Source organism: Rhagoletis pomonella, unplaced genomic scaffold (assembly GCF_013731165.1).
Source record: "Rhagoletis pomonella isolate Grant_MI unplaced genomic scaffold, Rhpom_1.0 Rhpom_scaffold_00001, whole genome shotgun sequence".
Taxonomy (NCBI): Eukaryota; Metazoa; Arthropoda; class Insecta; order Diptera; family Tephritidae; genus Rhagoletis; species Rhagoletis pomonella.
In genome coordinates this window covers 112,572,177-112,582,217 of record NW_023458555.1, presented here as the reverse complement: position 1 = coordinate 112,582,217, position 10,041 = coordinate 112,572,177, and positions in this window count along the sequence as shown.

The following is a 10,041-nucleotide window of genomic DNA, read 5'->3' as shown; positions in this document are numbered from 1 at the left end:
CGAATTTTCATCAAAATTGTGAACATTTTAATCAGAATTAAATTTTAGTATTATAAAGTGCGGAAATTTAGTGGCTAAAAAACTGTGTACTTAATTTGTTTTTTAATTCTGATTAAATAGTTTAAAATTTTGATGAAAATTCGTTGAATTTTCCTTAAATTTGTATAAAGCTTGAAACCTTGGTTTAAATATATGATTTCGTTTTAAGTATGATCCATATTTTTTATTAGAAAAAATAACAAACAAGTTTTACCATGAAAAATATTGTGAATATTTAAAAAATAAATGATGTATCTACGCAGACTTTTTCTACATTTCTTGATTACATTTTCTAATTTTAATTTTAATTCGTTTATTAATGCTAACGAGAATAGTCTGGATTTTATTGATAAAAAGTGATTTTAATTTTAACATTTATTTTTGTTTGGAAATAATTTTGGTTTTATTTGAGTTTTTATAGTCTTAAGCTTACATGTTCTAATAAAAAAATTTATATAAAAAATTAAATTTTAATTTTAGCATTGGCTTTGTATTGAAACTACATTCATTTTATTTAGGTTTTTGTAGTCTTTAAGTTAAATTTTCTAATAGTCTCGTAAATCATGCTTTGTTTATGTAGGAAATGTGATTTTAATTTTAACATTTGTTTTTGTTTTAAAATTACTTTTATTTTATCTAAGGTTTTAGTCTTAAACTTAAATATTGTAATATAAATAATTTCGTAGCTCACGCTTGAATGTATGAAAAAATGTGATTTTAATTTTAACATTGGTTTTGTATTGAAACTACTTTAATTTTATTTAAGCTTTTAGTATTTATAAGAATAATCTCGTAACTCACGCTTGAATTTATGTAAAAAATGTGATTTTAATTTAAACATTTGCTTTGTTTTGAAACGACTTTTATAGTATCTAAGTTTTTGGTCTTAGATTTACATTTTCTAATAAAAATAACTTCGTGAAATTTATTTTTGTCTTGAAATTACGTTAATTTTATTTTTTTATAGTTTTAAAGGTACAATGCATAATGTCCAAAATGAATTTAACAAGTGAAATAAATAGACAGATTACGCTTACTTGAAAATTAAAACGTAAGTAATTTTTGAAATTGGAAAAGTTAACTACGGCATTAATTTGTTGTGAAAAGGAAAAAAATTAACTTTCGCTTTTTAAAGAAAAAATTAGTAGTTTTCGTTTTTAAGAAAAAGCACTAATTGACCGTGGTAACATAGCACCATCCACCATTGTCACCGGAACAAATTTACAGCTAAAAAGCTTTGACTTTTATTAATTTCGGCAACAGTAAGCCGAAACAACTGAAATATAATTTAAAATAAAAATTTCATAGTTTTTCTATTTTTGGATGTTAAAAATACCGAACTGTTTGTATTACTTACATATTAAATAATCCACAGTTCCTCGCTTCAGCCGCATATGTAGCTTGAAATCCATCTCGCTCATGGAATCGAGAGTGGCTTCAAAATTGCTGCACTTTGGGTGTTCCTCACTCTCGCTTTCTGTGTCCGAACTGGAGCTAGAACTTGAAAAAATTACGTCCATTGCCTCCTGAACATCTCTCTCATCGCGGATGCGGCGTAAATCGCTTTGATCTTATTTTGTTTTGTTTGTTTTGCTCATTTTCTGACAATTCACACCAGTGCTGCCAAGACAAGTTTAACCGAGTTGGAGTGTTCTTTTGCTGCTCGTGTACAAAAGAATACTACAATTACTATATTATACGCATATAGCCGGTTGGTTGGTCTCGGTTCTGACTTAACACCGGCACTTGTTGTTTTCTTTCGTTTCCTGACGGCCCAGTTTAATTTCGTTTTACACTTTAAGATTCTTTGTTTGGTTTTTTTTTCTCAATTAATTTTTAATTCAACTCTTCGATTTCGGCCCAAACTAGTTTCTATTGCACCACGTTAATTTATTTAATCCCGCAAATACGAGCGAGTGATTAGGTATTTGACAGCTCAGGCTTGCCGACCTCAGCTGAGACTCTATGTATGTATGTATACTGCTTTCCAGCCGCTTCCAGGGTCCTCTCAGTATGTTGGTACCATCATCGTGGGGCTACTAAGGTGAGTGGAAAAACAATTTGATCCATATACAAGTACACATGGGCGTAGCCAGGTAGGGGCATGTATAGGGGTATATATATATAAAATAGTACCCTGAAATGTCATTTTAATAGGGTCGAGCACCCCCCTAAACTTCATTCTGGCTACGCCGATGCAAGTACATATATACGTATATTTATACATAGTACATACTTATTTCAGGTGGTTTTGTTTTGCTTAACTTTTTTTTTATATTCCTGTTCGCGGTTGTTTTATCTTTTTTTTTTTGAATTTTCGTTTTTACATATTAAGGGCATTCACACTGTGTTTGCAGAGCAATAGGTAAACTGCTAAAGAGTTGGAAATTTAGATTAATAATATTTCTTGAAATTGTTTGTTGAATTGATAAGTTTCATAAGTTACCTTTTGATGGATTTATTTCGTTTGTTATAACAAGATTTTTTTTTTCTATTACTAATTTTATTTAATTTTTTTTTTGTTACCTTGTATTATAATTTAAGGATTGCTAGAAGTTCCTATTAGCCTTAGCCGAATTGAATTTTTATTTTATTTTTAGGTATCATAATAATTTTCCTTTTAAAGCAAACTGAAATTCGCTTAGTTTTATTATATTTTCAGTTCTATTTCTTCTTTTAAATTTTATTAATTTCTATGGTAATTTAAATTTCATTTGGTTTTATGAATTTGGGTTGTTTTATTTTATAGACTTACTGAGATAAATTAGGAAAAGAGCTATTGTGTGAAGTTATATGTAGAATAAATTGTAAGAAAATGAACGGATTTATTGTGGCATGGTTGAAGAGATTCATTTAAAAGGAAGTGGTAGACTCCTCATCTTTGATGTGGGTGTTACACCCGCGCTTAAGAGGGAACGTGAGGGTATTGATTAGGGACTTGACTGAGACAGAACTGATCGACGAATAGACAGACGTACTATGTCAGGCTACGGGGCGTCGCAGCAACAGTAGGAGTCAGAGCAACGCCCATGGCTGCGTAAGGACGAGCCTTATTTTCAGCTTTTCTTTTTCTTTTTGACAATTTTGTTAACATAGGGTAGGTAAGTTGAGCGAAAATAACCCCCCTGGGCTTTGCCACCATGCCTATGTAACGCTTTCACCTCTGCCAACTGACACTCCTGTAATACTGTTTAAAAGGGTGGCACCCCTCTTTAATATTCCAAATATTCAAACTAAAAATATCTTACCATCTTCGATTCACGTAATATTTTAATATTTCATTTAGCTTATGCTTACTTAAATTAAGTTCCAATTTTAAAACATACCCTATTCAAAATATTTTAAAACCAAAACATTGTTAAACCTTTTTTGACTTTCACATTCATTCAGGTTCACAATTCAGGTTGAATTTAATATCTAAAACATACGGAAACCCTCTTAAATAAAGTACAGAAGAAAATATTTTTGACCCATGTCAATTTATACCCATGCTTTAATAATTCATTTGACTTATTAAATAATTTAAGTTTAACTTTTTACACCGGTGGACACCCTCTCTAATATTATAAATGCTCAAACTAAATATTTCTTAATACTCCTTTGCTTGACGCCCATATTTCAATATATCAAACAATTTAATTTAATTCGACTTTTCAAACAGATTGCAATCCTGTTCAAATTATTTTTAAACCTAAACCTCGTTAAACCTTTTTCGTCTGACACTTGTATTGTGATACATATTTAAATTATCTAATACTCTTAATTAAAACAGAATTCAATTTTAAATCAGGTGGCAACCCTCCTATATGCAGTTAAGAAATAAGGTTTCTTCAAAGGAATTTTGATTTATATTCATGTTGAAGTAATTTATTTAACCTATTGCTTTTATTGAATATAATTTAGTAACAAGGTGGCAGCCCTCTGCATAATATTTTGAAACCACAACCTCTTTCCTCTGACATCCATTTTAGGATATACATTTACATTTTCTGCTTTTTGAAACAGGTGGCAACTTTCCTACATATAATTAAGAAATCAAGCCTTTTCAAAACCATTTCGATCTATACTCATTGTGTAACAATTGACGTAACTTAAAAATAGTTTGAATTTAATTTTTTTATGAGCTGGCAACTCTTTTCGAAGAATTAAGAAGTTATTGCACATGCCTGTGGGGCCAAGCCCTTTAATTTGATATTTCGTTTTGTAAAATCAAACGAACGGTACAGATCTGATATGACGAAAATTGTTCGCGTAGTATGCATTCATATGTACCAGGGTTGTTGCGAATATTATCCCGAAAAAGTCTTTTCAGGATAATAAACAAACCACTTATCCAAATTAAACAAGTTTGGTATCAAATGAAAGATGACTTAAAAAGAGAGAACGAAAAATGACACTGAAGATGGCACAACGCATAAACCAGTTTGTCTCCAAACCAAATTTGACAAGGGATGACGGAAAATCGTTCCACATTACATCGGACTTAAAAAGCTTTAAAACTGAAATGCCTAAACGATGAAAGCCACATATTGAAAAATATTTCAACAAAAAATGTAAATTAATTACCATAGAACAAACCTTGTGCAGGGATATGCATTTCTTTAGTATTAAATTATAAAAAAAAAAATATAAATAGAGATCGTTCGTTATTTCTGTTTAAAAGCTATTTCAGTCCTCTTTCATATGATACCAATTTTTTTTTTATTTGGACAGGCCGTTCGTTTATTATCCCGAAAAGACCTTTATTTTGGAATAATATTCGCAACAACCCTGATATGAACATATGTACATAGATTACTGAAAGAAAAACAGATCCACATTAACTGCAATCAAAATATGTACGTATGTACATACATACATACGCACAGAGGGGTATTTGGCCGATTTAGGCGGCCAACAGTCGAATTTTCCAAAAGCAATTTTTTTCTTTTTTAACTGCATATAGGGTGAAGAGAATATAATTCTTGACTAGATTTTTTAATCCCTCTTTACTTTAATTCGCTCGCGAAACGCTGTCAAAGTGCTGTGTTGATAATTGTTTATTGGGTTTTTAGATGTGTTTAATATAAGCCGAAGTTGTAAAAATCTGCGTTAAGTCATGTGTTCATTTTTTAAATTATATTAAATTATATAATTGTAAAGCAGAGAAATATCATATAACTCAAATAGTTTAATACAAATATAATATGAACTGGTACCGGCAGAGCTACAAGGAAAAATATCGAATTTTTGCAAATTTTAATGGATTAGAGAAATGAACTACAGTCATAAAGTTATGTAACACCACTCAACGGCGCTGAGATTCTTGCTTGGGTGTTATGCTTAACAGTTCGTAGTTTGGAAACAAACAAAAAAAACTGCTGAAAAGGTGCGTTTGCTGTGCACTGATCATTGGAAATATTTACTACTGCCGAAAAATAAACCGTAAATAACTGCTGCAGTACTGTACCTGTTTTCTTTACATGTACAGGGTTTTATGTAAGTGTTCAGTAAGTAAAGGGGGGTGATAGGAAAGTCAAGACGCCCGACAACGAAAATAGTTGTCAGTACATTTAGAACAAAATTCTCTACTTAAGGATAAGTTCTAGTAAAGATTGGGAAAAAGTTTTTAAGGCAGTAAAATCGTACGATTTTTGTCTCAAACCACCTACATATATGTATGTATCTCATTACTTTAAACAATCAATTCTTGTAAATATGTATGTATATATATCCAAAGGTTTCTAGGAAATGACTCTAACGATTACTAATTCTAAGAAGGCACAAAAGTGTCACTAAAAAATGAAAGTTAAAAGACATTTCAAATAAAACGAACTACTATATACTATAGTTAGTTCGTTGAGTGTATGAAATTTCTGCGTGTTAGATAAGGTGCAAATTATTTCAATAAAACTCAACATAATGGTTACTCCGTATAGTGTTTTTTAAGCATATGTAGCAATCCTACTAAATGCAATCGAAAATTAAGCCCTTTCAAAGGCGCTTTGGATGATACCCTTAGCGTAGTAATTCATTTAAAATAATTGAATTGCATTTTTTGACAGGTAGCAAACCACCTCATGTTCCATATCCATATTGTTAAAATTAATTTAACCTATCATATACACTGAATTTAATTTTTAAGCAAGTGGCAGCCCTGTTAAAAATAGTTTCAAACTATAACCTTATTAAACTTTTCAGTCTGACACCAATGTTATTATACATATTTCAGTTACCTAATTCCCTTGAACTAAAGTTGAATTTAATTTTTAAACAGATGGTAATCTTACCACATGCTGATTATAAATAAAGCCTTTAAAAAAAACCTCGATGGATACCCATATTGTAGTATACATTTAACTTAATTGCATTTGATTTTTTAGCAGGTGGCAACCCTTCTTATGTTCTAACCTAGATGTAAACCTTCTCCGCGGCGATATGAATACGTAGGTATCAATGTTCCCCACAATCGGGCCTCGATACCATGGAGTCTATCGATGTCAAACTTCATGCAACTTTATTTTCGTTGTTTTGGTCGAATACATCCTCCCACTCTTTTTACTTGATTTTAACCATTTACAGTTTTAAATATTGTAACACGTGGTTTCTAAACATTTTGAGTTGACATTTTCATAAAAATAATTTTGGCCGCCTAAATCGGTCAAATACCCCTATGTGATACGCTGCGATTAGGTTATAAATATTGCGGCATCTGTTACTCAAAAGTCGAAACACCTACACACACATACTTTTTGTCTCCTTCTCTCACCTCCAACGCAAGCACGTGTTTGCAAAATGATGACGAAGTGCTTTTGTAGGGAAAATCATTTATGCCCATATATTTGAATAAAATAAACATATTTAGAAGATATCACCCTATACTTCCCATATACCAAACGAGCATTTTGGTAATAAAAAAATGTGTCCATTTTTTCAAAAATTTGTTGCCTTAAAATGCTCAATACTTGTTGAACTTATATTTCATTTTTCATTTATTACTTATATAAAATTTGTACACGATAATATTTCAATTGCTCCAAAGAACCTATATACTGAAAATTAAAGTTATATCTGCAAATCATAAGTTTGCTAGAGCAGGCTTTCCCAAAGTGGGTTAGCGTATGCCTGGGGTGCCGCTGGTGGTTAAAGGATACTAGTGGTGCGGGCAAAATTGGACTTTCCATACATAACGCAAGCGGTTTGATCAAACTTCAACATGGCGGCCAGAAAATCAAAATATTTAGATTTTTATTAAAGTTACCTTCAGCGGCTCGTCAAACCCCATACACATATTTCGCTCTTAAGCGTAGGTCCCCAGTACGTTTTGTCAACGTGGAATTGAATCAGAAAATTTTCAGAAAAATAGCCGAAAACGTACCCTTTTCACAACCACTTTCGGTACTTTTGTAGACCTAACCCGCGTTTCATCCACTTTTCTTCCCGTTTTCGGATTAATTTTCGGATTTTTTGCTGGCTGGGCTGTTCTAGTAACAAACGCAGCAGCTTCGCGCACGTGTATACATTACTTATTCTTTGGACTTCACAATCACACTGTGAAGGAGCGAATCAACACGATTTTAGAGGCAGTCTTCTCGTGTTAAGCAGGGATCACACGATTTGTACATTTGTACACAAAATGCCAAATTTAGATTTGTCCCCATTTGCGCATTTGGATAGCGATGTACAAATGATTTGTTTTGCGATCAGACGATTTGGCTGCCAAAGATCCAAATGAGTTGGCACACATTTGCGCACAGCAGTAAAGTGACAAATATTGTCCACATTCATTAACACGATTTAACCATTTGGTTATAAATGCTTAAACAGCTGATCCGGTGTCAACCATACTTTTGCATTTATGATTTCGTGAGATTTGAAGTGAAATGAACAAAAATAATATATACGCACAGGTACTCAGAATTTTGAATACACCCTCAAAATCTGGGCTGAAGGTAAAAAACGCGTTTTTCATAGGTTGAAGCATATACTTGCTCATAACTTTATTTCTGTTTGCCCGATGAAAAATAATTACATATGCAATTTAAGAGAAATCATTTCGTTGTTTACAACCATATATAAATGGTTAATTTGTCTTGAGAAATTGCGGAGCAATATTACAGAATATTCGAAAAGTTTTAATTTTTTTATTTTAAATGACGTCTTTGCCGGCTATTTTGTTCCCTAGTATATAAATATATATGCATATGCAGACCCCATCAAACCATCAATAAAATTTATCCCGTAATGTGATATCTCACTTAAATTTTAGTACTAGAAAAAGTGCAGAACATATTGGTCAAAGTCAAATGTCTCAGCCAAACCGTAATTCATTTTCAAAATTTATAGCTACTTAAAAACCAAACTGCTTAAGGCTTCGTTCTTATATATGTACATTAAAGTGGCCCTTATTTTCGAAAATTGGAAATTTGCGGGTGCTACCCCTTAAAATGGTTACCTTTATTGAAAAAGTAGTTCCCTAAAAATTTTGGCTAAATTAATCTAGTCTAACCCGTGCCACAAATGGGTCGAAGTTGAGATAATGACAGTATCACTTTGCGTCAGTGCTGCCTTTGGCTAGCCAAATTATTAGCGGCCTTTGCACGGTTATTATTGTATAAAACATAGCATGATGCAAAACAAAATTATTTCTGTTCACCCCATCATTCATAAATAAATGGACAACTAATTTTTAAGCAAAAAAAACAAAACCGACTTCCATGCTCATATACAAATGTAAGATTATCGTTAATTTCTTCATGATCCAATGATCGGATTTAAACCAAATTAGTATATGACCACGTTTAAGAAAAAAAAAAAGAATTATAAAAATCGGTTAACGTGGTCCAAAGCAGTATTGCCAAATATGGGCTTTTCCTACCAAAATTGGTAGGTTTTTTTCCATTTGGTTGGTTGGTAGGCTTGATTGGATTTTGGTAGGGTTCGGAACTACGAGTAATAGTTACTTGAGAAAAATAGAAAATATGTATCTCCAAACATTTCAGCAATTTTTTTTACCTTAATAATTCACCGGTGCGTTCGTATAACGGCGGCCGCAAACATGATACCTCAGTACAAACCTATACCCTTATTATTGCCAATATACAATACGAACATCCATATATACTTTATGGCGTACTTGGGCCAAGATTCCAGGAAAATCTGTCAATGGGCTTGTACCCAACAATATTCTGTGCGGAGGTCTTCGCAGTCGCTGAGTGTGCAGAGAAGCGTGCGATGCAGTAAAATCTGCATACTCAGAATTTTAAATACACCCTCAAAATCTGGGCTAAAGGTCAAAAACCGCGTGTTTCAAAGGGTGACGCACAGGTATACTTGCTCGTAACTTTATTTCTGTTTACCCGATGAAAGATACGTATTTATGTATGTGATTGAAGATAAGACATTTCGCTGCTTACAACAATGTTTAAATTGATAATTTATCTTAAGAAATGGCAAAGGAATCAGTCATCGGACTTAAAAAAATGTGTGTGGTAGAATCTAAAAAAATGTAGATTTCAAAAATATGTGGTAGATCTCAGGTTTTGGATCAAACTTTGTACAAAAATTAAAAAAAAATCTGCAAGGTTTCTCCTAAATTGCAAACATTTTAATTAGAATCTAAAACAAAATTAATTTTAGTATAATAAAGTGCAAGATTGAAGCTGATAAAAATTGCGTTAAGTTTTAGCAATTTTTTTTTCTTGAACGTGTAATGCAGTTCCTTCCATATCAAGATATTTTCCAACATATTTTGAAAGATTTCTGCAACCTTGCAGAGTGCTGCCGGCTTTTCTTTTTATCACATCACGATGTAGCGGACAAATGTGGCTCGTTCCTGAAATGCTACTTGTGATTTGCCGATTTTGACAATTCTCAAGTAAAAGTAAACAACGCTTTAGAAATTTGAAATGCACTGAAATTTGCTAATGCTTTCACAAAAATCGCCGGTTTTTATCATTTTCGCTATAAATTCTTTTTATAAATCATATATTTTGCAATTTAACACGAGAAAATTTTATTGAG